This window comes from Cupressus sempervirens, chromosome 4 (assembly GCF_028749045.1).
Source record: "Cupressus sempervirens isolate cs-2001-9-10 chromosome 4, ASM2874904v1, whole genome shotgun sequence".
NCBI classification, from domain to species: domain Eukaryota; kingdom Viridiplantae; phylum Streptophyta; class Pinopsida; order Cupressales; family Cupressaceae; genus Cupressus; species Cupressus sempervirens.
In genome coordinates, this window is record NC_143121.1 from 313,261,177 (window position 1) to 313,288,868 (window position 27,692).

Here is a 27,692-nt window from a genome sequence, read left to right on the forward strand (position 1 = left end):
TATGTTTGGTGTTTTTGATGTGGTTAAGGAAGGGAGTCGTAGTCACCTACCAGTCGAGATCTACACGATGCACCACTTCTTGCCATTTTTTGTTTAGTTTAGTATATATTGTGCTTGTATATGCGTGATTTTTATGCAGGTTGCGGGTACCGGGTATCGACTTCCCTGAATTGCTAGGATGAGCGTACCCTATCACATTATCTCAATGGTAAGAGAGGGGAGATAAATTGTCAAGTCCAAATCCCAACCCTTTAAGCCATTTGTCCTAATTGGAAATTAGGACAAGTATCTAAGTTGAGTACCCTCCGAATATGTTGGATAACATAATTCGTGATATTAACCCTTGGTTTGATTTTGTATGTATTTTGGCTATGATGGATTTTCGTATTTTTACCTTGTGAGTCTTTGATGTATTTTCTATTAATTAAGCCTAATTAAAAGATTTAATTAATGGTTTAATTTAATGAAAAATTAATATGATATTTTAATATTTATTTTATTTAATTAATTAAGAAATTAATTAAATTAAATAATTAAATTTGAAGATAAAAGTTATAATTTTAAAAAGTTGGAATGTGATAATGTTTATTTAAATTAATAAATATTTTAGCAATTAAGTTTTGAAAATAAATGTAAAAGTGGAAAAGATATTAAAATTATTAAAAGATTCTATATTTCATGTGATTTAAATATAAATATATTAAGATAAAACAAGTGGATTTATTAAAGTGAGTGCATGAGATTTATAAAAATTGATAAGTTAAATTGAAAAGAGTAAAGTAAATATTATATTAATTAAGGTGCATTATTTTAATATTTTTTCACATAGGAGTTGGCGAATTCTCGAGAGTTGTCATGTAGACAACATAGGAGTTTGCACTCTAAGTATGCACAAGTTGTCTACAGTTAGGAGTTAGCATATTATTTGAGCACATGGTGTCTACAACCTTATGACTCATCTAGAAGGTTGGAGAAGACTCATACTTAGTTGTCATGCTTATCTTCTAGTTGTTTCTAGAGACATTCTAGATGCATCTTAGAGGCCTTTAAATAGAGGCTCTCCTAGTGTGTTTGAACAAGCTTTAAAGCTTACATGCATTTGAGAAGCTCATATGCTTCTACATGCTCATATGTTTCTACATGCTCCAATGCTTCTTCAAGCACTTCTAGTCACGTGGAAATTTCAGTTGGCTTGGATCTTGGAGGAATTGCGAATGTTGGAGAAGGAAGGGATTTTCTATGAGCTTCTGAGGCATGAAAAATTAGCATCAGTGTCTAGGGGCACTCGTGATTTTTGCATATTCTATTCGCACTTTTTCTCTTCATGTCTTCATCGTGTTTGTTATATGTGTCTGAATATACTACATGAATGAATCTTCAATTTTGAAATTGGAATCTAGATATGTATGTTAATTTTTATTTGGTTTTAAAGAAACATTAGGAAAACCTAGTTTTATTTATGAGGGAAATTCATCACAAACTGCCCTGTCGCTGCCCCTTACATAGACCTGAACTCAAACATTTATAACTTTTTATCTAAAGAAAATTTATTCGGTCACTTTGGTCAGATTTGGCATAACTTGGCCCTCTCCAACATATTTCAAATTCGGCTCGATCCAATGGTTCATTAGGGAGATATGGCCTCCATACTAGGACTATTTTATTCAATGATAGTCATTTTCCATTTTCCATAACCAAGAGTTCTTTGTGCTTAAAATTCACAAAAATAATCTATCAAAGCATGAAATGAATTAAAAATAGTATTGCAATCTTCTCTTAGTAGAATTAAGATTTGGAAATTGTTTCGAGTTTGGGTTTGAATTAAAATAAAATCTTATTTTATGCATTAGTTTTATATGGTTTATTAACTAATCTAATTAAATTTAATTAAGATTAGTTAATAGTAGAAAAAGTGTAATTAATTATTAGTCAATTTAAGTAAATGGATTTTTTTAATGAGAGAAAATTAAAAGAAAAGGGGTATTAATAAGTGGAATTAAATAATTAATAAGATTGATTTTACTTAAAATCAATGAGGATTATTTTAAATAAATGATTGTCCTTGAAGTGTTTAAAAGAAATTTTAAACTAATTATTTGAAAGTTGATAAATATTATTCTAATATTTTGGATAATGTGAATGATTTTATCTAAAAGTAAATGGGAACTATTTCAATGATTTAAAGAAGTAATTATCTTATGGTTATTCTTAGAATGTAATTTTAAATAATGGAAAGATAATGCTATCGGAGAACAAATAGGTTGACTTGTAGGTCAAATGATAAAATACGCTTGAAGTATACTGGTAAATAGAAATAGAAACTCCACAAATTATTTAGCTATGTGATTTTAGTAAACCAAAACATGTGTCTGCATTGTGTTTTCTCTATGTTTCTTGTTTTGGGTTTTTGGGTTGACTAGTGTTGACCAGTCTTAGGTTGTTACCAGAGGCTCGGGAGTTATGAGATGTGATGGCATGTTGATCTTATTTGGTCTTGATCTTTCTAAACCCAACCATGGTTATGTGATGGAATGCTCTATGAAATGCTTGTATTTATTGAATGTTATTCTTATGTATGAGACACTTGACCTAATCATTTTTGAGTCATCGATCAGTTATCCTTGGGTTACTTTCCAGTCGTCATGATGGGATTGAAATGTTGATTTATTTCTTGATGATGTCATGTTGTGACATGTTTTGAATCAACCATTTTGGAGTCTTCGATCAGTATGATTTTGAGATATATTTTGGTTGTTGAGAACCAATTGATACTTTTGATTATCAGTGATGCTTTAGTTGCCAATAAAGAGCTGTTGTGGTCATGATTTTCTATGGATGTTTTTCAGATGCTCATGGAGATTTGATGCTTTTATTGTGGATATTTGATGATTCTTATTGTAAATTATCTTTTGATATTTCTTTCTAGTCGCTTGTATAGGATTGGGGTGATTTTATAATTCCATGAGCTTACAATAGGTTATCTACTTGTACTATCAGGAAGTGGCTTGCAATGAGGGTCGAGGCCCTAAGTGGCTGCCAAGGTAACTCATTGTAAGTTTTGTTAATAAGTGATAACATTTACACACTAAATGGGGATTAAATGAACCTAAAAAGATAATTGTTTTGGTTCTCGCCCATGCCTCGAGTGCTTGTACAGACTAGGATGGGAGTAGAGAGAACGCTTGGTTGCGACCTTGCATTCCATAATATGCCTCGTCAGTAAGAGAGGATAATAGTGGCCACATGAGGATTAGTAGGGACCCATGCAGTTTAGCTAACTACCAAGGTAACTTCTACATTATATATGCGATGACACTTTCCCGCTTGTAGAGTAGGTTTCCTACATGTCATTGTGTGCCTCTGGGATTAGATGTCGATTTTGTGATTGGAACCTTTGAGTTAGTATACTTTTAGGATTCTTGGACTTAGAGAGTTTTTATGCTATGTGATTTTGATAGCCTGTTTGGGACTTGAGATTATCTCCTTAGCACGGTGGGAGTGGACCACATAGGTACCATGCGGTCGAGTGGTAGTGTTTTATTACTCTTATCATTTGAGAACTGTCCATAGACACCATGGCTGGAGCATTCTTGGTTGGTATTTATCTTCATTCTTTTCTTGGATCATTATGATAGATGATATACCTTATGATGGATGTATTTATTGGTATGTTTCTTATATTAATGATTTGCATATGTTAGATGATATTATCTTATGCTTATATTTGCATGTTATATTACTTTCTGCATATGATGTAGTAAGATTTAGGTGTGACATTCCTACTATGTTAATACCGATTATCTCTTTGGTGATTTGGAATGTTACGCACGGAGGGATAGGTAGGATCCATGATGGTGTAATGATGCTATTTATGGTTGGGAGGAACCATGCACTTAGATTAGATGTGTTTTATGATCATGGCTATCTTTTATGATGGATGTTTATATCTTTTATGATGATGTATCATGTATGGTATGTGGTTTCATTTACTTTAATTGCATCATGGATTAATATTGGATGATGATGTACTGTATTTACACGGATGTTTATTCTTTTAAGCCTTTTCATACCTTGTGACATGTACAGTGGATGATTGAGCAATCTAAAATCTAATTACAAAAAGGACACTTGTATATTGTTTAAGAACATTGGATGTATCATTGTTATTTCATAAGGATGTGATGAATAGTTATGATTAGATGCGATTCAACGTTAAGGGATCCATAAAGAATGAAACCTATTATGTATGTTATGTTTACTTTTACTTGAATTGTTTCTATTGCTTCCGTTATTAAGTATAAATTGTAAATGGTTTATCTTTCTTGTTAAATTTTTAAAAATTTTTTTTGGAAAACTTAGTGAAATTTTAGATTAATTCTTTGGATCCCTTGGTAGGGCATTACACAAAGGGAAAGGAAGGTACAAAGGTAAAATTTCACTGATCTATTTCTCTTATGAAGAAGGTCCACATTGTTGCAAGATGTCCAAACAGAGAAGACAAAGATAAAAAGAAGCACAACAAGTACAAGGGAAAGAAGGATTACAAGAACTTCAAGGACTACAAGGATAAAGGTAAGAAATATTATTTTATGGCTTAAGAAAATAGTAGTGATGATGAAATGGTCTATATTGGTGTACAAGATGAATCCAATGATGAAGGAGATAAAATATCACGTATCTCTCATGTTAGAAAAAATGATACATAGATTATTGATAGTGTTTTCTTGCATCATATGACTAGCGATAAATCAATGTTTGAATGTATGGAACATTATGATTGTAGAAATGTGAGATTTGGAAACAATGAACTATGTTGGATAAAGGGAAAAGGTTGTATCTCACTAACAAATAAACTTAGATATGATAATTCTAATTGGGTTGAAGGACTAAAACATAACATACTAAGTGTGGCATAGTTGAATAACATTGTATTCAAGGTAGAATTCATGAATTGGAAGGCCAAGCTACTAGATGGAAAAGAAAATCTAGTTTAGTCTGGTAACCAAATAAAATATAACCTATTCTACCTAGATCTCAATGAAATTTCATATTTCATTTCTCAAGTACAAGAAAGTTGATTATGGAACAAAACGATATGTTATGTGAACATTGATAATCTAATCAAGACAAGCAAAAAAAAGAGTGAAAGGTATTCCTAGTCTAAGGAAACCTGATATAGGCCTATGCAAAAATTGTCAAATGGGTAAGACGGTCAAGACAAATTTCAAAACAACGAATAGTCATTCTAAAGAAATCTTGTAGTTGGTTCATAAAGAATTATGTGTACCTATTGAAATTGACATTTATAGCGGAGATCAGTATTTTATTATTTTTGTTTATGATTACTCTAGAATGATTACTATTATGTATCTGAAAGATAAGTCTGAAGAATTTCAAAAAAATTAGTGGTATCTAGCAAGAGTGGAAAAAGAAACTAGAAATAAGATGAAATGTTTGAGGTCAGATAGAGGTGGTGAATTCATTTCCAAGAAATTCAATTAATTACGCACTAAAAAATGAATTAAAAGACAAGTATCAGCCCCTGGTACACCACAGTAGAATGATATAGTTGGAAGAAGAAATAGATTTATCATGGATTGTGTAAGAACCTTGATGATAGACAAGAATGTTGTAATCAAATACTAGAAGGAAGAAATCACTATTGCAGTGCATATCTTGAACATAGTACAATTGAAGAAAGACTAAATTCAAGCTCCTTATGAGCTATGGTATACGGCTATAAACCTAATGTAAGTTACTTGATTCAACTATTTGGTAGAAAATGTTATATCTTGAAGGAATATAGGAAATCTAAATTTTATGTCAAAGATGATGAAGGCATATTCCTAGGATATTCTTGTAGAAATAGAGCATATAAATGTTTGAATTTATCAACTCATAAAATCATAGAAAGTGCACATGTGAGAATTGATGAGTTTATAGAAAAGTGTGGGGAATAGAGAAGCAAATAACCTAAGGATTACAAAAGATTTTATCTACTATGAACCTAACACATTGCCAAATTTAATTAGAAGTTAGTAGACTTCACCTCTATAGTTCCTTGAATCTCCAAAAGCCGTGAAGTTGCAACTAGTACAACCCTCTCAAATCATAATTTGAAAGACCCAAGTCACAATCCAAAGCTACCGAGATATTGCCAAACCAAACCAATTCTGATTGACCCAAGTTACAAGTAGTGGGAGATGAGCTTGATACAAAAGATCATGGCAAAGCTAGTGGAACAAATTCAAAATCCAAAGTGCCAATGTTAGCAAGATGTGTCAGAAGGCACGATGCATATGATTTGATCATTTTAAGATAAGTCAGATGGAACAATAACAAGAAATAAATTGAAATGTACATGTTTTCTTGCTAAATTTGAACCCAGCTCAGTTAACAATGCTTTGGATAATGAAAGTTGGATTGAAGCTATGAATGAAGAAATAGAATAGATAGAGAGGAATAAGACCTAGACTCTTGTTCCTAGACCCAAGGATAAAAATGTAATTAGCACAAACTGGGTTTTTAGTTCAATAAGTTGAATGAAGATGGAGAAGTCTCCAAAAATAAATAAATATTAGTATGGAAAAGCTATTCTCAAGCAAAAGGTATTGATTATGGTGAAACTTTTCCTCCTGTTGCAATATTAGAAGGTGTTAGAACCATACATTCTTATGCTGCACATAAAGGATTTAATGTTTATCAAATCAATTTGAAATTTGTATTCTTTAGTGGAATTCTTGAAGAGGAAGTTTACATAGAACATCCAGAAGTTTTTGTAGATCCTAGCAAAAGGGATATGGTTTGTAAACTATACAAGGCATTGAATGGACTCAAGCAAGATCCTAGAGCTTGGTATGAGAGATTGCATAATTATTTGATAAGGATTGGTTTTCAAATAAAAAATGATAATAGTAGGCTTTACATCAAAAAAAGACCAGACAAGAAAATTGTAGTGGCTAAAATCTTTGTTGATGACACATTTTTCACAGGAAATTATGACTTATGAAAAGCATTTTTAGATGAGATAAGTAAAGAATTTGAGATGTCCATGTTTAGGGAGATAAAATTCTTTTTTGGATTGTAGATCTAGTAGAAGGAAGAAGGTATCTATATTACTCAATCCAAATATATCACGTAGATACAAAAGAAATTTGGAATGCAAGATTCAAGGCTAGTTGGAACACCTATGTCTACTAGACATAATATTTCCAAAGATGAGGATTCCACAGAGGTAGATCAGACCACATACAAATTGGAAAATTGCAATAAGTAGTGCATACAAGGCATGATATTGCATTAGTAGTTGGTATGGTGGAAAGATTCTCAGAAAATCCCAAAAAAAATCACATGATGGAAATCAAGAGAAACATGAGGTATCTAAAGGGTATTGAAGACTATGGATTATGTTACAAGGAAGGGTTTAATTTGGATTTGAAAGTCTTCATAGATGCTGATTGGGAAGGAATTGTTGATGATAGGAAGAGAACTAGTGGTGGATCATTCTTTCAAGAGGTAAAAGACTAGTGTCTTGGACAAGAAAGAAGCATTATTTTATTTTTTAGTCTACAATAGAGGCAGAGTATGTGGTGGCAATAGTTAATTGTTCCAATGTTGTTTGGTTCAAGCAATTGTTGGCATGTATGAAGATAGAAATGAAGGAGCTAGTGGTTATCTTTTGTGATAACACCAGTAAAATTAGTATATCAAAGAATCCTGTGATGCATCCCAAAACCAAGAACATTGCTATAAAATATCATTTTCTAAGAGAATTGGTGCAAGATAAAGAGGTAATATTGGAATATGTGAATACTAAAGAACAAATTGTAGACATATTCACTAAACCATTACATAAGAATGAATTTTGTATCTAAGAGGTATGTTAGGGGTCATTCCCCTATCTAAAGATCACTAAAATGAAGTTTAGTGATGCATCAACCAAAAAATCTTGAAGATCAATCAATTGATGTAGTATTGTAAAGGGCATAATGCACATGATTCAGTAGATGTAAGGTAAACTAATATTTATATTGAATATTGTCTTTGGTATGAGATGTCAAAGAAGGAGAGTTTGTTCTCATATCACAAAAATTTTATAAAGAGGGATATTTTATATCATAGAATCTTTCTAAAGAGGGAGAGTATACAATTCACAAGAATTTTTGATGATGAACTTGGTCTAACATCAAAAAGGAAGAGTTTGCTATCAGAAGAAGATGTTGAAGACAAAATTTTCTGGTAGAGGGAAAAACTAAAGGAAGAGGGAGTTATCATGGATGAGAAAAAGAATGAAACTAAGGATATTTTCATTACTTAATTTTTTTCTCTAAAATTTTATTGTATTATAACATGTTCTATTGCCATCAATGCCAAAGAGGGAGATTGTTGAATACAATTTTGTAATTGTGTATTGTTTTTTATGTTAGACAATGTCATGTCTTTCCTAATTAGTGTATGTCAAGCTCACTTATGTGATGAAGATAGTTTCCTATGTTTGCCTAGCCTTCCAATGTTTTATAAGTTCAGAATTAATTGTCTACCGAGATCACTTGGGTGATAAAGAGAAGTTCATAGAAAGTTGAGTGCTAATTGAGCTCATTCATTTAATGAAGGAAAATTTGGATGGAACTAGTGTTAACTAAGTTCACTTAGTTATGAAAGGATATTTTTCAATATGTATTCTTAACTGAGTTCACTTGGTTCACATAGGAAAATCGCTTGTGAGTTAGTGTCTACCTAGCAGGGTCAACTAATGAAGGATTTTCTTGTTTTGGCATATTAAATGTAATAGATTTATTTATAAGTTCTAGCCAACTATGGAGATGAATATTAATTATTCTAAGTTGTATTCAAGCCATCTTAAATATGTGTATGATATAAATATAAGGTCAAGTTGAGGATTTAATGTATGCAAGTGAATAGAAGATTTAAAGATGCCAAGAGGAAAAGAATTAGAAGGATAAGAAAAAATTCCTTATGGAGCTATAAAGATATATTCAATAAAAAATGATAAAGTGTACAAGCCATAATTGAGATCTATAATCAGCAATTTAGTTCCATCAAAAATTAGGTCATCTTATTCTTACTCTCTAACCATTGTAGCAGTGATCTAAATATATTAACAGAGTTGTCTTAATAGCTATTTGTAAATCCTCTAACAAGGCTACTTCTAATATGGTGATTAAATCCTATAATAGGTTGACAACTAACAATGTGTTTTGTAACTTTTAACAAGGTTGGATCCTAATAGAGCTCACTTCAAAAGAGTGAAAATTAGTAAGTAGTTGCAATTGGTGGTTTTTCCCAAATTGGGTTTCCACATTAAATATTGGTGTCACTTGTGTTCATTTTATTTAGTTTATGTGTATGCAAATAAACTAAGTAAATTTAATTACATTAAACATCTAAAGATCTAAATGCTCGGTAATTGCCAAGTTATAGTTGTATTTGAGTGTAAACCAAGTGCATGTATATTTACCAAGTTACAACAAAATACAGTTTTATCAGAGTTAATGTTTTGACTTGTGTTGAAATCTAAGGGATCTGGGATTTATTTTTTTGTAATTCCAACATGGGAGATATGGTCATTTTCCTACCACATAAATTTTTTGCCAATTTTCACATCTAATTTCTACACATGACTTTCATGATGTATTCAAAACTATCCTTAATGAATAATTCTTTCTACACAAAATAATCTTTAGAGGACCTAAAGTAATACCTTTAGTTAATAGCACAAGTTATAATTGAATAAATGTTGGGTGATATAATAATTTTCCTCAAGTATTGTTTTTTACCTAGTTTTCACAAAATGTGTGGATTTTTTTGTCTTGATAAGTTTTGTATGAATAAATGGGGTCTTTTTAAGATAGGGACATGTTCTTGCATCATGTGTGGACCTCAATATAATTTTTCATTCAGTTTTGTTCCTATTTTCTATGGTTTTGGTTTACTCTTCAAAGGTGGACCTATAATGTAATTAAATGTTTGACTAGTTGACTTGTGGCTTAGCTAGCTATATAAGGAGCTCGAGTTGATGTAGAAAATCATTATGGTATGAGGTAGAAGACATATCATGAGAACCTAGAGAAGAAGGAAATATTCAAGCTTGGACTTGATTTCATAATTTTTTATATATGGTCGTAAGCCAAAAGCCCTCATAGTCAAGCGTGTTTGAATTTATTTTTTGATTATATCAGTATGGTTGCATGATAAATAGTCTTTTGTTATTTTTTATTTATTTAATTTTTATGTTTATTTTGTGTGTAACTCTAAGTAGAGGATGTCCATAGGTTTAAGTTGGATTTATTCCTCTTGAATCTATCTGTCCCTACATCACATCTTCCATTCAATTGTTTATTTACTTCTTCAAGTTTTTCATATTGATTAGGTACTTATATTCTAACATCTTCTTGTTATTTAGGTCATTGGTTCACTATATCTTATTCTTCAATAACTTCATATCCTTTAGATCATTCCCCTTCAACATATGCAATCCCTATTTTCTTTCCAATGGGTCTTTGTTGCATAATCTATTCATCAAGATTCTCAATGCTTCAATATAACTTCTTAAGATGTTGTTTTATTTGTGTAAGTTCTCCTTTTACAATAGTGTTATACTCCTCAATTTCTTTATAATATAACTCTGCAGTCTCAATTTCAGATGTCACCTTGGTAGGTTTGGATTTAAAATATGCATTCTTACATCTCAAACCTATCGACTTTTCTTCTCATCTTCCATAATGTTTATTTTCAAGTTTGTAATTCCTAGCTCCTATTCCATAATTTCATTCTCCTTCAAAAGTCTTGAAACTTCTTAATTATCCTTGATCTGACCATGGAATCTTTATTTTTTTAATTGTTTGTGACTCAATCTACTCTTTCAATTTCTGAATGAATTCTTATGCATCTTTAAGTTTGATCTTCAATTTATTTATTTCCTTTGCAACTATATCAACTTCCTCAAGAGATTTCTCAAGATTATTTTTCAAGTGATCCATATCCATAGAGATCTCACTCAAGCTACTGGGCCTCTTATGTGTGTAATTGTGGTTTGCTACTAATTGTTAGAAATAGATAACAATAAAAATTGCGGAGGGTGGGGGTTCAATTAGTGTTCTAAAAAAAATTGCCCAATTATGGACATTATTAACAATATTTTAACTTCCATATCTAATCAAATTGAAAATTGAACATAACCATAATACAATGCAACTCATAATAACAACATTTTTTAACTAGGGAAAACCATGATGTGGATGGTACCTATAAAATGATCCACTCATCAAAAGTGTCTTGTACAAGATATTGACCCTATTAGGGGTCTATAGCATTCATATAGCATACTTGTCATTTTTAGAAGCCTAAACCATTTAGTATTTAGTATTACAATATAAAGTATGCAAGAAGGACCCACTACTCAAATAATCTATTATATCTTTACAATTCTATAAAGAGAGATTGATACAAAAACCTCTTTCATAGTGTTGATATCTTCAATATTTTATCTATCCTAGTAGCTTTGCCTTAAAAATTGATCAAACAATTGTACCTTAATGATTTTATAGAACTCAATTCATCTCTATATTTTAATGTTAACTTGTACCTGCAAAAATTATCATAACTTCATCTGTACATATCCATATTCAAGTGGTTTTACCAATGTATCATTTACAACATGTAGTTCCTTCTTGTAAGTCCACATAAGCCAACATGCCTCTAGTCAATTGTGATATAAAAAATTAAGATGATTGTATTTCTTTTGTTGATCTATGCTTAGAAAATTTTCTATATAACTATAAGTTTCAAAAAAATTCTTTCATTTTTCCTTCTCAAAATAAGCTATATGTTTCCATAAATGACAACCTTAACATATATATCATTATCCAAATTTTCAATATGTGGCATATTTTTTGATGAAAGATGATGTATTTTATGGAAGATGATGTTGTAGGAGATAGAAAATCCTATTTGGAAGTAGTATATTCTATTTTATGAACCAAAATTGTGTAGGTTTCAATGGGAGCCCATGAAGTTACCCTAGGCCATGAGGCTATTAAGGGAAAATCTCTAATCCTATAGTCCTTTAGATGGCATCATAAATAACTATTTGATAAATTTATATAAATATATTTTTGTGAAAAGAAGCACTAACCAACTTGAATTTCCAACGACTCATTAAGATCCTATGGAAGATCAATTCCAATAGAAACCCTTTTTGGGGGGTGAGTATGGTAAACCCTGTCATGTTCTTGGAAAATTAAACAACCAAGGGACTAAGAAATGTTAGATAAAAAGGGGAAAAAAGGCAAAGGAAATCCTTTTAATTCAACCCACATAGGGACTTTAAAGTTTCTTATCATTAGAGACATGAAATCCCTAGAAGTGAGCTTGCAAAATTGAAAGAGAGCTTCAAATAAACTAGTGAATATTTTGATGAATAATATCCACATTCAAAAGGGTTCCCAAATTGTAAAAGTTAAAAAGCTTTAGCAAGGTTTTGGATTTTGTCAAGGTGAACCTAGTAACGGAGACAAGACTTGAAAACTAAAGGCTTGAGGACACATTCGAAAGGAAAATTTCCAACAAAAAAGCCAACAAATGTATGATTTTCAAGCCATTCACCAATTTGATTAAAGTTTAAAACTATTGATATGATATCTAGGTTAGAAGGCTTACCTTGTTGAATATCTTGGGAGTGAATTCCTTGGGATGATTTCTTGGACAATGAGCCATTTACATCAACAAGTAATAGTTCAACAAAAATAAAATTATTTCTGAAAAGAGTGGTTATAGCCATTTTATAATACAATCTAAATTTCATTCAAAAAATGTAGTATGTGTATAATCCTAAGCTAGGGAATGTGTAAGGAAACTTGAAAACATGGAATATAACCATTTCCGCATAACCCATAATAGATCTAAAATAAACATTCAATTAAAAATCCACATGCAAGAGAATAGACAACATACCCACAAAATTGTGACACAAGATATATCCTAGGAAACCCTCATTGAGGGAAAAGCCCAGCCTCCAAAAGCATCCATCACCATGTATTATTTAGAAAAAAACACCATTGCAATACAACCAAGGAAGCCTTCAAAGCCATAGCCACAACCAAGCAATCCATGTGAGTAAGCATGAATCCACACATCCCATGCCATGCTTCCAACCTTCACAAATGCTTCCTTGGCTAACCTGTCAAGCCTTGTCTTGTTCGACTCTTTTCATTTTGTCTTCTTCTTGTCACAACAACTACCCTTGTGGCTGCTTATATAGTAGCAAGTCTCACAAAACCACCAAGTGGTACTACATAAACCATGTGCTAAAACCATGTGCTAACCAACTCACTAATGCCACATTTAATATTGGGCATTTAATTCTTTTCCCCAATATTATATAATTACATAAAATATTATGATAATGTTACAATACAACTTATCAAGTATATCCCGTGGGAATCTTTACATGTTGCATGTCCATCTATGTGCTCCTAGATACAACATTGCATAATAAAATAAAATAATAAAATTTAAGCAATATTATCCAATGTGTGCAACACCCATTATCTCAACAATCTCCCACTTGTTGTATACATTGCATAGAGTCAATCCATATCCACATAAGTGAACAAGGGAACAATCCCTCCCAACACATCCACCATCATGGATCAAAGTATGACAGGTGCTCCATCTTGGTACCCACAACAAAATTAAAGTATCCAACATCTCAAGCATCAATGATCTCACCGCCTACTATTCCATTGCCACTGGAAATACATAGAAGTCATTCAAAGAGAAAGCAACCCAACCTGTCACATTAGAAGATCATAAAATCATGTACCAACTAAAATTCCAAGCACAAAAAAAACCTAATCCAAAGGTAATCACATGTATCCATAGTTGTCAAAATATATTCATAGCTAAAATAGCACCCACAACAAGTGCCAAACCCATCAAACTATGCATACCCCAGAGGTATACCAAGTGAATCTTACATCATCAACATATCCAATCTCTAACCTACAATAACAAGCCTCAAGAGAAATACCTACCACATATATACCAAGAATCTTCCACTAAAAAAGATAATGTAAAATCTATAACCAATCCACTCACAACATCTCAAAGAAGTGAATCCATGTAGTCTCAAGGACATCCAAAATACATATACCAATAACCTACAAGAACAAGTCTCCAACATTCTCCCAAGTACTTCAACAACCAATAGAGGAAAGAGATAAAGTAATAACCATGCCATCTCTCATATGACATACATGAGAAAAAACTAGTGATCCCAATCCCTAACCAATCTCAAATCCAATATAAGTGAAACTGAACATCCAAGAAGATAACCAAGACAAAAGAAACCATGCAAATCATAATTTGTATCATGTCCTTCTACACACAACTCTAGATGTAAACTATGCAAGTATGATCTCCTCCATAAAACCCCAAAAAGAAGCCACAACAACACCTAAACCATACCATATAAGGGTAAGTGCACCAAGTTGTGGTGCCAAAAGGGGGGTATAAGTGAACACCTTTTTCCTAAAATCACTAATTTCTGGACTTCAACAAGAATTTGAATATAGTTACGCTCAAAATTTTAAGATATGACAAAAACAAAAGTCATAGTCCTCTTAATCTAGTTTCTAAACTACTAATTTTTTTTCAAAATGGTTTAGTTTTAGGTCCTCAAAAAAGGTGGCCACAAAAAGTGGTACTATTTATTCCAGAAAAACATAACATAGTACAAAGTGTGGCCCCCCTAAAATTTTAACTTTTTTTTTGAAAATCTTTAATCACTCCAATCAAAAGTTACCTAACACTATGTAGTTTATCCCAAATTTTTTGGGTAATTTTATAATGTGTATTTTTTTTTAATGAATTTTTTAATCAGACACATCCCAAAAACATGAAATATCTGTGTGCTCCCCCTAGAAATGATTGAAAACTAATCTAAAATCAAAAATTCTTTTTTTCAAAGTCTGTAGAATGGAGTCTAGTTTCTAAAAAACTAAGTTTTTGCAAAATTCGATGAATGAGCTAAAATCTACAGCCCAATTAGTACATGTTGGTTTTTGATAAAAAATGGACATACATTCAAAAGAAATTATAGATGAAAGGCTTGAAATAGTTCAAATAAAAAACAAATTATATGGTTGTGTAGCTAACACAGAGACCTACAATGTCATGTAATCTGATTTTATTGATGCTCAACCATGAGGAAACTAGAAGGAGAGCACACAAGAAAAATCAGTCATTTTTTATATGTTTGCAGCAAAACATGTCTCAGACCAGTTTATAGACTCCAAAGCTTTGGGTTGGATCCCCAAGGCAAAGCCAAACATTAGTCTTGGTAGAATGTAAAGCTTTAAATAGCATGTGCGCCCTATAGTGCATGCGCACTATAGTGCACACGTGTTATTTAAGGCCTTTTAAATTTACTTTTAAATAGCACATATGCGCTTTGTAAAAAAATTGTTTTTGAAAAGTGTGCACACGCTTTAATGCATATGCACTATAGCACGTACGTGCTACGGCTTGGCACACCCGAGCCATAGTGCGTGCGCACTATAGTGCATATGCACTATAGCACGTGCGGGCTTTGCAAAACTAGAATGAGAAAAAAAAGTGTCATCCTTCTGGCACCACAACTTGGTGCACTTACCCATAACTCATCATGGATGTAAGCCTCTCACAAGAAGGCCAAACTCATAAAACCATTCCTAAACCAAGGAATATGCCCAATATAAAACCATCTCCCAAACTTAACCAACATAACAACATATGTGAATGGAGATAACCAATTCTTAACCATCTCTCAAATGAACCCTCCAAAACTAACTCATATACCATAGCTCAAGATCCATATGCATGAAAGATAAGCATAAATATAATGCAACCAAGAGAAACAACATGCTATACCTCTCAAGTAGCAAATCACTAAGTAGACCAAGAGTGGGGAATGAGAATGCTCATCAAGATATCCAAGTCTCCAACCAAGGACTCATTTAAGAACAATCTCCTCTCAAGTCCATATCATGTGACTACCCCTTGGGCTTCCTGCTGAAACCATCAACTGTCCCAAAAAAAAATTCTCTAATCCAAGAGAAATTAGTATCACTAATGTCTCTAAGTATCCATGAGGACCTATAACAAATCAATCCATGCCAACTCCAAATGTAACATAGCAATATCATGAAGTATGTAGCTTATAATCAGTGTACTCAATATCAATAAACTAAACCAAGACAAATGTCAAAGTTCCAAACATGAACTAGGGAACATAAATATGACAACATGATTTAACCATCTCAAAAGAGACAACATGCTCCATATGAACATACTATAACATGTCACAACTCTAAACGTGTATCAAGAGTATACCATGACATAATAATGAAACTATCCTCACACCAAGGATAACATGCCAAATAAAAGCATAAACCACACCTTTACCAAGAACCCTATGAGTCCTCAAGATGTAACTATCTCCATACACCATGAAGAAAACCATCTCCACACACCATGAAGATAACCAAGTGCACCATGCAAATGTCAAAGGTGCTTCTGTAGCAATAAGATCTAAGACAAACCTCCAACATCTGCAAATACTCAATAAAAATATCAATGCCAAAAACTCTCACTCAAATATGATACCAAGTCACCTATGGCATCATAAATTCCATCTCTTACATGAAGATCCTCCAGGTATACACTCACACAACCAAAGTGTCAGTACCAAGTGAAACTAAGATCTCCAAACCAAACTAAGAACTAATCCTACACTATCACCCCATCATTGTCACAAGCTCCCACTAAATCGTGTATCCAAGCTATCCATGACATCATGATGAAAAATACATCCTCTAACCATTAGAATCAACCAAGGCATCAAACCATCAAAGAACTCAAAGTGTACATCATCAACTCCTCAAAAGAAACCAAATAACCATGATCCTCAACCAAGAAGATATACCACCATAACTAAATCAGAAATCCAAGCTAATGAACATCAAGGATGTACCTATATATCCAATCATGCCATACCAAAATCTATGGTACCATGATCACATCCATGAACCAAGCAACTAACCCTTAATGTGTCTAACCTGACAGTATAAAATAGTCAACCACAATCCTCCACCATGACTATACCTAGTAACAACATCTCATCCCTTCTACATGAAGAAAAATCAGTAAATCATGTGACTTAGGGCATAGAAAACCCAAATCCAAGCCACCAATGTGAATATGCATCAATATTGAAAGATCAATGGGCAAAGACAACCCATAACCAAGCTATAAATGCAACCTATAAGTATAGACTACTTACAACACTGCACAACTTGTAGACCCAACAAGTCATCATGCATATCTAAATTAAATACTGATAACCATATCATTATGAGACCAATCTAAGATATGAACTGAGTATACAATGACATCAAAACTTAAATCTCCAATGCCATAAACTCACAATGTTACCATAGTCAAAATATATCTATAAGCTGTTCAGATCAATATATCACCAAAAAAATCATGTCAAACCTGCACCAATTCTAAACCAATGTGTAGAGCTCTCTAAGAGCTTTACGTTAAGTACTCGAAGACCAAAATCCGGCTCTGTATGCCCAAGTTATGCCCTAATTTGTGCTAAAAATAAATAGCATATGACTTTAGGGCTCTTTAAACCTAACAAAAATATCAAAATTACGAAACCAAACCTACACTAAGTTCTAGTGCTCTGAACTAGCTTTCCAACGCTTATAAGAACTTTGAAATCTAATATCTTGAGAGAAAGTTATGGTTGTTTTACTAAGACAGCCTTTTTACCATTTTCACTGGGATTTTATATTATTATTTTTGACGAAAATTCTAACAGGATTAAATTTGACAACCATCATGGACTGAAACTAAGAAACTCTTTCATATCCTCTGAATATGGCCAAACTAGGGCATATTATATATCAAAATTTATGAAAATGTCAACCTGGATCCAATAGTAAGGTCAGTTTTTACCCAGGAGGTCATTTCTACAAGATACACCCTAAAACCCTCATTTAAATGAAATATCCAAAAAAATTCTTTTGTCCAACAATTTTACATGCCCAAATATTTTAACATCCCATCATAACAACAAACCCAAAACCCTCGAATCTACAATAAAAACTCATATATCTTGCCATTTCTTTTATCCTCTCATGCATTCTCATGGATTCAATCTAGGGTTACAACAGCACAAGCATAGCTCTAATACCACTTGTAAGGAAACTTGACAACACAGAATATAACCATTTCTACATAACCCATAATAGATCTGAAATAAACATTCAATTAAAAATCTACATGCAAGAGAATAGACAACATACCCATAAAATTGTGACACAAGATATATCCTGGGAAACCCTCATTGACGTAAAAACCCAGCCTCTAAAAGCATCCATCACCATGCATCATTCAACAAAAAACACCATTGCAATACAACCATGGAAGCCTTCAAAGGCATAACCACCACCAAGCAATCCATGTGAACAAGCATGAATCCCCACATCCAACGCCATACTTCCAACTTTCAGAAATGCTCTCTTGGCTAACCTATCAAGCCTTGTCCTACTCGACTCTTGCCTTTTTTGTCTTCTCCTTGTCACAACAACTACCCTTGTAGCTGCTTATATAGTTGCAAGTCCCACAAAACCACCAAGTGGTATTACATAAGCCATGTGCTACCTAACCCACTGATGCCACATTTAATATTGGGAATTTAATTCTTTTCCCCAATATTAGATAATTACATAAAATATTATCATAATGTTACAATACAACTCATCAAGTATATCCCATGGGAATCTTTACATGTTGCACGTCCATCTAGGTGCTCCTAGATACAACATTACATAATAAAATAAAATAATAAAATTTAAGAAATATTATTCAATGTGTGCAACACCCATTATCTCAACAGAATGCAAAAAAAGTATGTAAGTAAAGAGGCGTGCACAAAGAGACTTGTCAAGAATACATTTTAAGATCACAATTAATTCATTTATTTATATTATTTTATTTCAGAGCATTTTTTGTGTTCACACCTAAAAGATAAACTTAGGAAAATGAAAGGAGATGACTGTGGATATGATATGTTTTGAAGTATATATTTTTAATTATTGTTTTGGAATCCAAGTAAGTAAGATATAAGAACACAAGGATTGGGACTTAAGTATGTACGATACAAGAATATACTGATTTAGAATATCTAGTATAAACTTTACAATATCCACATTTCCTCACAAATAAAAAAGAGATATACAAGAGAGAATTCAAATATCTAGAAGTGATATAAGAATAAATCTCTTAAGTAAATAATAAAGATCGATACTTGTAAGATTTTTTTTTAATCCAAAGACAACAAGAACTATAATATTAATTACATTTCTAATTCTTCTACAAGACCCCATGCATTGTCTTAACAATAATATATATAATATAATATTTATACTTAATACACCACCATTTCGTCTCTATCTTAAAAGGTGTAAAAAAAAATTTGTAGACATATAATCAATTATAAACCGTAACATACTCCAAATAAAGCATGACATCATTGAAAAAAAAGGCATCGTGAATAGACTATAATTTACCATAAGATGACTGATTACATCTATGTTAAAAATAGAGTTCCCATCAAAAGTCTTATTCAAACATAAGAACATTATGAATAAAGTGAAATGAGAACAATATACAAATTGCCATTTTATTTTGTCTATGTACTTATCCTCACCTATACACATCAACTTGTTTACCCCACTAGTTTAAGCCTCAAAGGCATACCATGTTTGGGTTGAGGATTGAATGAGATGCTAATTGGTTCATTGGGCTCCATCAAATCCCAATCATATCTCAACACAAAATGGGACAGAATTATTTCCATTTCTATCTTTGCAAATTCATTCTGAGGGCATATTTGATTTTCCTATCCAAAAGGGATGTTGGAAAATGGTTCATGTCACTCATGAAAAAGTTGTGGAGAAAAGTCTTTTGGATTGTCAAAGTACTCCTCGTTGTTACTATTTTGTTTGATAGAATAATGAACCTACAAGTCATCAATATTGAAATTCTTTAATTCAAAAGGGTTTGGTATAATCTCTATTACACATAAAATATATAAATAAATCAATACACACCTTCCACCCCTTTGGAATTATATAACCATCATAGACAACATCTACTTTGGCTTGCTTGAATCCTCCAATTACAGGGGGAACAAGATGCATTCCTTCTGATATCACATTTTTCAAATAGTCTACACCTTTAATCTCATTCCAAGTAAGAGGTACACTTACTTTCTTGCTATCTCTCAACCTTTCACAGTCTTGATTCCCTGAATATAAAACAATGGATACAAGATTTTATATTAGTGAAATTTCACATAATCTATAATTCGATTTCATATTCATACTCTCAAATTTCTACAATTCAGTTTAAAGATTTTTTGAAACACTAATAGTTATGGGCTGATAGGTGTCAAATTATTGTGGAGCTTTGACATATAAAGAGCTAATTTGCTAATCCTTGTAGAATTTGTTTTAATTTCACCAATTCATCAACATGGTAACAACTAAACAGTCACATAAAGAGATCAATCCTTCATATGGATTGATAGGTGTAAAAATTAGGGGGAGCTTTGACTCAACAAGAGCTAATCTCTTAATCCTTGTAGAGTTCATTTTAATTTCACCTATTTAACAACATGATAACAACTAAACAGTCACATAAAGAAATCAATCCTTAATTTTAAGATTAAATTGTATATAAAATTTAGGAATTCTAGACAAAATACTTCTTTCATTAAAATTTGAAAAATCTAAAATACAATTAATAATTTTCTTGAAACTTTCAGTATTTGTTCTTTATGATCCCCATGTTTTGTAATCTAGAACATAACAAAATTGAGAAAAAATAACTATATTTTTTAACATCTGAGAAAATAATTTGACTTTTAGTACTTCTCGAGGAAAGATAACTGAAAAGTAGTACCTCTGCGAAGGCGTTGTAAGACGTGTGGGCAGAGGGAGAGGTGCTTGAGAATGGTGGCCAAAGCAGAGGCAGTGGTATCATAACTTCCAGTGAAAAAATCCATCAAGTTGTCTGCAATCTCCTTGTCGCTCAAGCAACACTGGCTTCCCTCCACCTTAATTTGCATCCTCAAAACCATGTCCACAAAGTTCTCCTCATGATTTTATCCAATTTTGCTCAAGGAGGCTTTATGCAGACGGATCTGCCGAGCAATTTTAGCAATAATGGCCGCACGAGCGCGCTTGGCCTTGCCAAAGGTGGTCCAGGGAAGATCGAGAGGGTGAGAAAGGAGCCCCGCGTTGAAATCGTTGAAATGCCGCCTAAAACTCTCCAGCTCTTCTTCCCCAGCTTTTAACCCCATGAAATACTCCGCCCCACACGCAAGGCCATTTCCCTCAATTTGCCATTTCTCTCCGACCAGAACGCTGAGGGATCTGGGCCAACTGTTTCTGAACAGCTTGTTTTCGTTGATCAGGACGAACTTGTTCGCCTGCGCTCCCAAAATGACAACTGTAGGGCTGCCCAGAATATGGGTTGTGAAAATCCCTCCGTGCTTAGCGTACCTTGTTTCCCCATGGCCTCATATAGTCGAGGGATTCTCCATGTAAGGGAATCCAATCCTTCCTGAAGGTAAGGGAGGCATATTTCTTGTAGCTTTGAGTCAATATGGCAGCTGCATATGCTATGCCAACAAGGATAAAGGGAACTGTTGCGGCTGCTCCCATGGAGATCTAGCTGCCGTTGTATCAAGTCCATAGCAAAGGCATCTTCTATGCGAAAACTGCAGTTCTGTATAATTTACAGTCTACAAGAGTGTTTATATGGATCATTGCAGTTTGTGGTCAAGCTATTGGAAGATATAATTGAGTACGGCCGGCTCTACATGAGTGGATGCCATGCAATGAATTGTATAATGATACGTGTTGGGACAGATCTCCAAAACAGACGTCGGATGCTATTTGATTCCATATGGGTCACAGGTTTTCCCTCGATGTAGAAGGAAAACATGGAAAATAACATATTCGTCGTTTCCTTATTGAATGATCAAAAGCTTCATTTTCGTGAGTACAGAACTATACTTATTATAGATTTGTTAAAACTATTTTTAAAACAATCATTCATTTCGGTTGAATTCAAAGATATTTTAAAGACATTCATCAAATGGGATCACATGATAAAGTCGTTTTCAAGTTTTCTTTAATATGAGTTTTTTAAGTTACGAGTTCTTATCAAGAAATATATACTTTAAAATATTGGAAAAGTCTAAAAGACTAAAAGAAATTTGTAGTGAATACTGTGGGACTATTTTAAATGTATCTATTAAGTTATAATTAAAAAATTATATCTTGAAAGAAGTAGAAACAACACAAATGTTAATATTCATATTTTTTAATAGTAGTATATTTATTTAGACATAGAAATAAATAAATTTATACGCTTATTAGTGCTCAATGTTTCATTTTTGAGTCAAACTGGTTGACCCATGCTTCCCCAGTATTAGTTCTCAAGAATCCATCTCTTACAAGATCAATGGAATACTTATTGCTCATAAAAATAAAGCATTAAGGATTCCTAAGAGGTTGTCCATCCTCTGTGGTTGAGCAAGTTGCAAGCAAAGTGACCTTTAGCTTAGAGAAACCATTCATGTTAAGTATACTTGAATTAAAGTAGTATTGTCATAGGTGACCTTCAGAGAAGTTTGGGTACTTCACCTCCATAGTAAGTGTTTCATTCATTTTGATGGAAGATGGGTTCTTGCAAAATACTATTTGTGAAAAAATAGGTCTATGAGTTGAATTAAGAAATTTAAGCAATTGAATCTTGATAGCATTATCACACTTTAGCTTGCTCTAATAAAAAATATTCTATTTATTAATAAATAAGTAATTAATCTCTAGTATTATCATTTATATTTGGACAATGCAATGATAACATAAGAGAGTCTATAAGAAGAAAATTTTCAATAGTAAGAATTATTTATGGTTTCTATAAAAAGCGTCAACAAATTTTACCTAGAAAATGTTTATTAAATACAACCTCAAACGCATCTATGGTTGCCACACACCTTCATTGATGAATGACCATTGTAGAAATGTCATCCATTTGTTCGGAATCATTGGTCTTCCTTTGTTATTTTAATAATTCGATTCAAATAATTTGTTTGATTTTTATCATAATAAAAATCTATTCACCTTTTTAATATATATAATAATTTAACTGGTTTTAAAAATACATACAATTTTTAATATTATAAAATATTTGTTAGTTGTTTTTCTCTAAATTGAGAGAGAGAGAGAGAGAGAGAGAGAGAGAGAGAGAGAGAGAGAGGGGTTGTGGTTGGGGTCGGGGTAGAAAATATAAGATAGCGATATGACGGATCATATAGAGTGAGAGATAGGGGGAATTAAGGGAAAGAGATGAGATACATATGGTCCTAGAATGTCTTAAGGGTCCTTGGTTCCTTAAGTCATCCTAGAGGCTCCTTATAAGTGTTAATTTAGATCATCGATTATATTAATGGACCTTAGGATACATTAATGGGTACTAGGAGATTGTAAGATATATTTATGTTTGTAATGAGTCCTAACACACATCCATAAGTCAAAAGGCATCTTAGGGTAAATAAGAGGTCGTAGGATGTCTTAGGAGGCCCTCAGTGCATTAAGTATCCCTAATGGGTACTAAGATACATTACAAGGTCTTAGGATAGATTAAGGGGTCCTACTATACATAATTATATTAGTTTTACCTATGATGTCTTTTGGGGTACTAGATGTCTTATATGTAATCCTAAGGGGTCCTATGATGCATTAATTGTACCTAGGGTGTCTCAAGGGAACTTGAGTGTCTAAAGGAGTCCTAAGGGGCCCTTGCATAAATCAATAGGTCCTAGGATATAGTGGTGGGTGCTAAGTGGTACTATGGTACACGAATGGGCTTTAATGTATGTGTTTATGGGACTTAAGGAATGCTATAATTCATTAATGGCTTGTGGGTTTTATAAGAGACTTTAGGAGTCTTAAGAGGTCACAAGTGGTCATAAAATGCATTAGTGAGACCTAATATTTCTTAAGGAATACCATAAGTGGTCATAAATGGTCATAGCTCTCTTGAGTAGTAATAAGGGGTTCTACAATTAATAAGTGAACCCTACGGTGGCCTAGGAATTCCTAGATCTTTTGAGTAGTCCAAAGTGGCCCTAAGCTTCATTAATGTGTCTTTGGATAGCTTAAGGGGTCCTAGATGTCACAAGAGGTTTTGAAGGGGCCTAATATATATTAAAATGTCTTAAGCGGTGCTAAGATACATAAATGGTTTGGAGGTGTCTGAAGGGGTGCTCAAGGGTTCTTGGTACCTGAAGTGGTCACAAGGGTTTCAAAGATGTCTTAAGTAGTCCAAAAGATTTCTTGGCCATTTTCTCCAATTTTTCTCAAGGAGGTTTTAGGGAGACAGATCTGCTGATCACTTTGAGCAACAATGGCGGCACGAGCACGCTTGGTCTTTCAAAAGGTGGTCGAGGGAAGATCGAGAGGGTGAGAAAGGAGCCCTGCATTGAAATCATTGAAATGGCGCCTAAAGCTCTCCAACTCTTCTTCCTCAGCTTTTAACCCCATAAAATACTCCACCGCCACACACAAGGCAATTTTCCTCAATTTTCCATGGGAGTGGATGACATGGCCTAGAGTTTAGTCAGAATCCACATGGTGCAACACGAGCCTTTCAAACATCACAATGGAATTTTTTAGGATTTCGATCCCAAGCATGGAGTGTATAATTCGGTGCATCCTTTTGTGGTTAACATCTTAGGAAATAACCTTGGCATTCTCTCTGATTAGAAATCTGATGTATTCAGAGAAATTATAATTTCTTCTCATGCATTGTTACATCTAACAGTCCATTCATTGCTTTAACTGAAAGTTTCTATTCTGGATCCACCAAAGATAATCTCGCATGCAAATTGACATGCAACGATTTAAATAATTTAGGATAGTTTTTAATGTCCAGCAATAAGGAGAATTATCCAGTTTATTCATGTAAACTCTAGTTTCTAACTCTTTGAATGTTATGTTTAATAAAGCGAAAGACTTTCTCCGCTATCTTAGTCATGTATAACAACAATTATGCTAAAGTCTTAGGTTATTAGCATGTAGATTTTAGTATTTGTTAGCTTTCGCTATAGTTGAATGTTTAGCCATGGAATTACATTGATATGCCTCAATAAATAAGGCAATTGTAATGTGATTTAAAGGGTGTGAAGAATATAAATATAAATTTCTGAGTTCTTTATTTTTCATTCTGCTGTAGCAATGTGTTAAGGATTTGGTATTGTTGTAGTAATTGAAATTTAAGAATTTATTAGTGTTGTAGCATGTTTATTTAGTGATATTATTGTGCTGATTTCTAACAAAGTGGTATCATAGCTATTCTTTTAAAGGTTTTAAGCAGGTTGCATTTAATGAGAAAGCTGAAGTTAAAGTTGGAGAAATGGAAATGATGAACAATACATCATAGCCTCAAATTGTGATATTTAATGGTAACAATTATGATGTCTGGTCTGTAAAGATGAGAACTTTATTTTGTTCTCAACACCTTTGGGATTTATTTGAGAAGGGTTTCATAGAACCAAAGGATCTTGTAGCATATCAGGGATTGTCACAATAGCAAAAAGATTTGTTGAAGGATAAGGAGAAGAAGGATTCAAAGCCGTTATTTTTCATTCAACAATCAATGGATGAGTCATTATTTTAAAGAGTTTCTCAATCAACCAAATCAAAACAATCCTGAGATGCCTTACAAATTTCTTATCAAGGTACAACAAAGGTAAAGGGTAAAGGTAGAAAGATTACAAATATTAAGGAGAAAGTTTGAAAATCTTAATATGAATGTATTAGATAATGTAGATAATTTCTTTACTGAAGTAATGAATATTATTAACCAATTGAGAACCAAAGGGGGAGATATTACTAATCAAAAGGTGGTCGAAAGGGTACTTAGAAGTTTACCTAGTAACTCTAATTCAATCATAGCTGCTATTGAAGAATTAAAAGGTCTATCATAATTAACCATGGATGAACTAATAGGTTCCTCATTATCTCATGAGTTTAGAGTTAATAGAAATAAAAATTCATCTTCTTAGAATGCCTTCAAAGCTCAAACTTCATCAAGAGGAAGAGGAAGATCAAATTTTAGAGGAAGAACAAGAGGTAGAGTTGGAAAAGTGAATACAAATCAAGAAGGAAGGACAAATCAGCCTAATCAAAGCTTTAATAATATAGGACATGGTAGAAACCAACAATCATCAAGGTTTGATAAACATCATATCTAGTGTTATTATTGTAAGAGCTATGGTCATTTCTCTAATAAATGCAGGAAGAAACAAGAAGATCTAGATAGCCATGTTACAAATTATTCAGATGCATCTGAGAGTAATTCTAGCAGTTTATTTGTAATATGCAATGTGGCACAAGAAAGTTCTAAAGATGTAAGGTTTTTAGACAATGGCTATAGTAAACACATGATAGGAAATAGAGAATTATTTCCTAATTTGGATGATTCTATCAAATATGAAATAAAATTGGGAAATGATAGCGTAGTGTTGTGATGGAAAAATGTATTATTAATGTGTTGGCTAAAAATGGAGAAAAGATGTTTATTATTTGCCTGCACTAATGCATAATCTTATGACTATTGGTAAATTGGCTGAAAAGGATTGTACATGCACAATCTTTGATGGAAATTCTAGATAGATATTGGTTGCTAAAGTTCAGATGAGCAAGAACTTGATGTATCCTCTTTAGATCCATTGTATTCAAAAAATGATAGAACCTAACATCAAGGAAGAAGCCATATATCATACATGGTTGTGGTGTTTAAGGTATGAAGACCTTCATTTTGATAGCTTGTGTTTATTATAGAAGAAGAACATGGTAAAAGGTTTGCATCCTATTACAATGCCTTCTAATTCTTGTAAAAATTACATACTGACAAAGCAACACAGAGAAAGTTTTCTTGTAGGAAGTTTCATTAGAGAAAGAGATCTTTCGGAGTTGATTCATATTGATATATGTGGTTTGATGCAAACCCCATCTTTAGGAGGAAGTTTATATTTTTTGACATTTATTTGTGACTTTAGCAGAAAAAACTAAATATATTTCCTAAAGGAAAAATATGAAGCTTTTAAAAAGTTGAAGGATTTCAAATCAATGGGGAAAAAGTAAAGAAAATTATTCATCAAAATACTTAGATCTAATAGAGGTGGAGAATACAATTATAATGATTTGTTGCATTTTTGCAAATATTATAGTATCAAGAGATAATTTATAATCAAGTACACACCACAATAGAATGGTGTAGTGAAGAGGAAAAATAAACTTATAATGGAAATGGCGAGGGTTATGTTAAAGGAAAAGAATTTACCTAATGAATTTTGGACTCAAGTTTTTACATGTGCGGTTTATATATCCTAAATAAAAGTCCTACAAAGAGTGTGAGAGATAGAATCCCACAAGAAGCATGGACTAGTATGAACCATTTTGTATCTCATTTTAGAATTTTTGGTTCTTTTAGTTATGTTGCATATGTTTTGATTCTAGCTGAACTAAGAAGAAAATTGG

At 32.7% G+C, this 27,692-nt stretch overlaps 1 pseudogene; it reads right to left on the minus strand.

Moving 5' to 3' along the window:
* Window positions 1-19,801: 19,801 nt before the first annotated feature.
* LOC149561260 (cytochrome P450 716B1-like) lies at window positions 19,802-21,845 on the minus strand (annotated as a pseudogene).
* Between the last annotated feature and the right edge of the window lie 5,847 nt (window positions 21,846-27,692).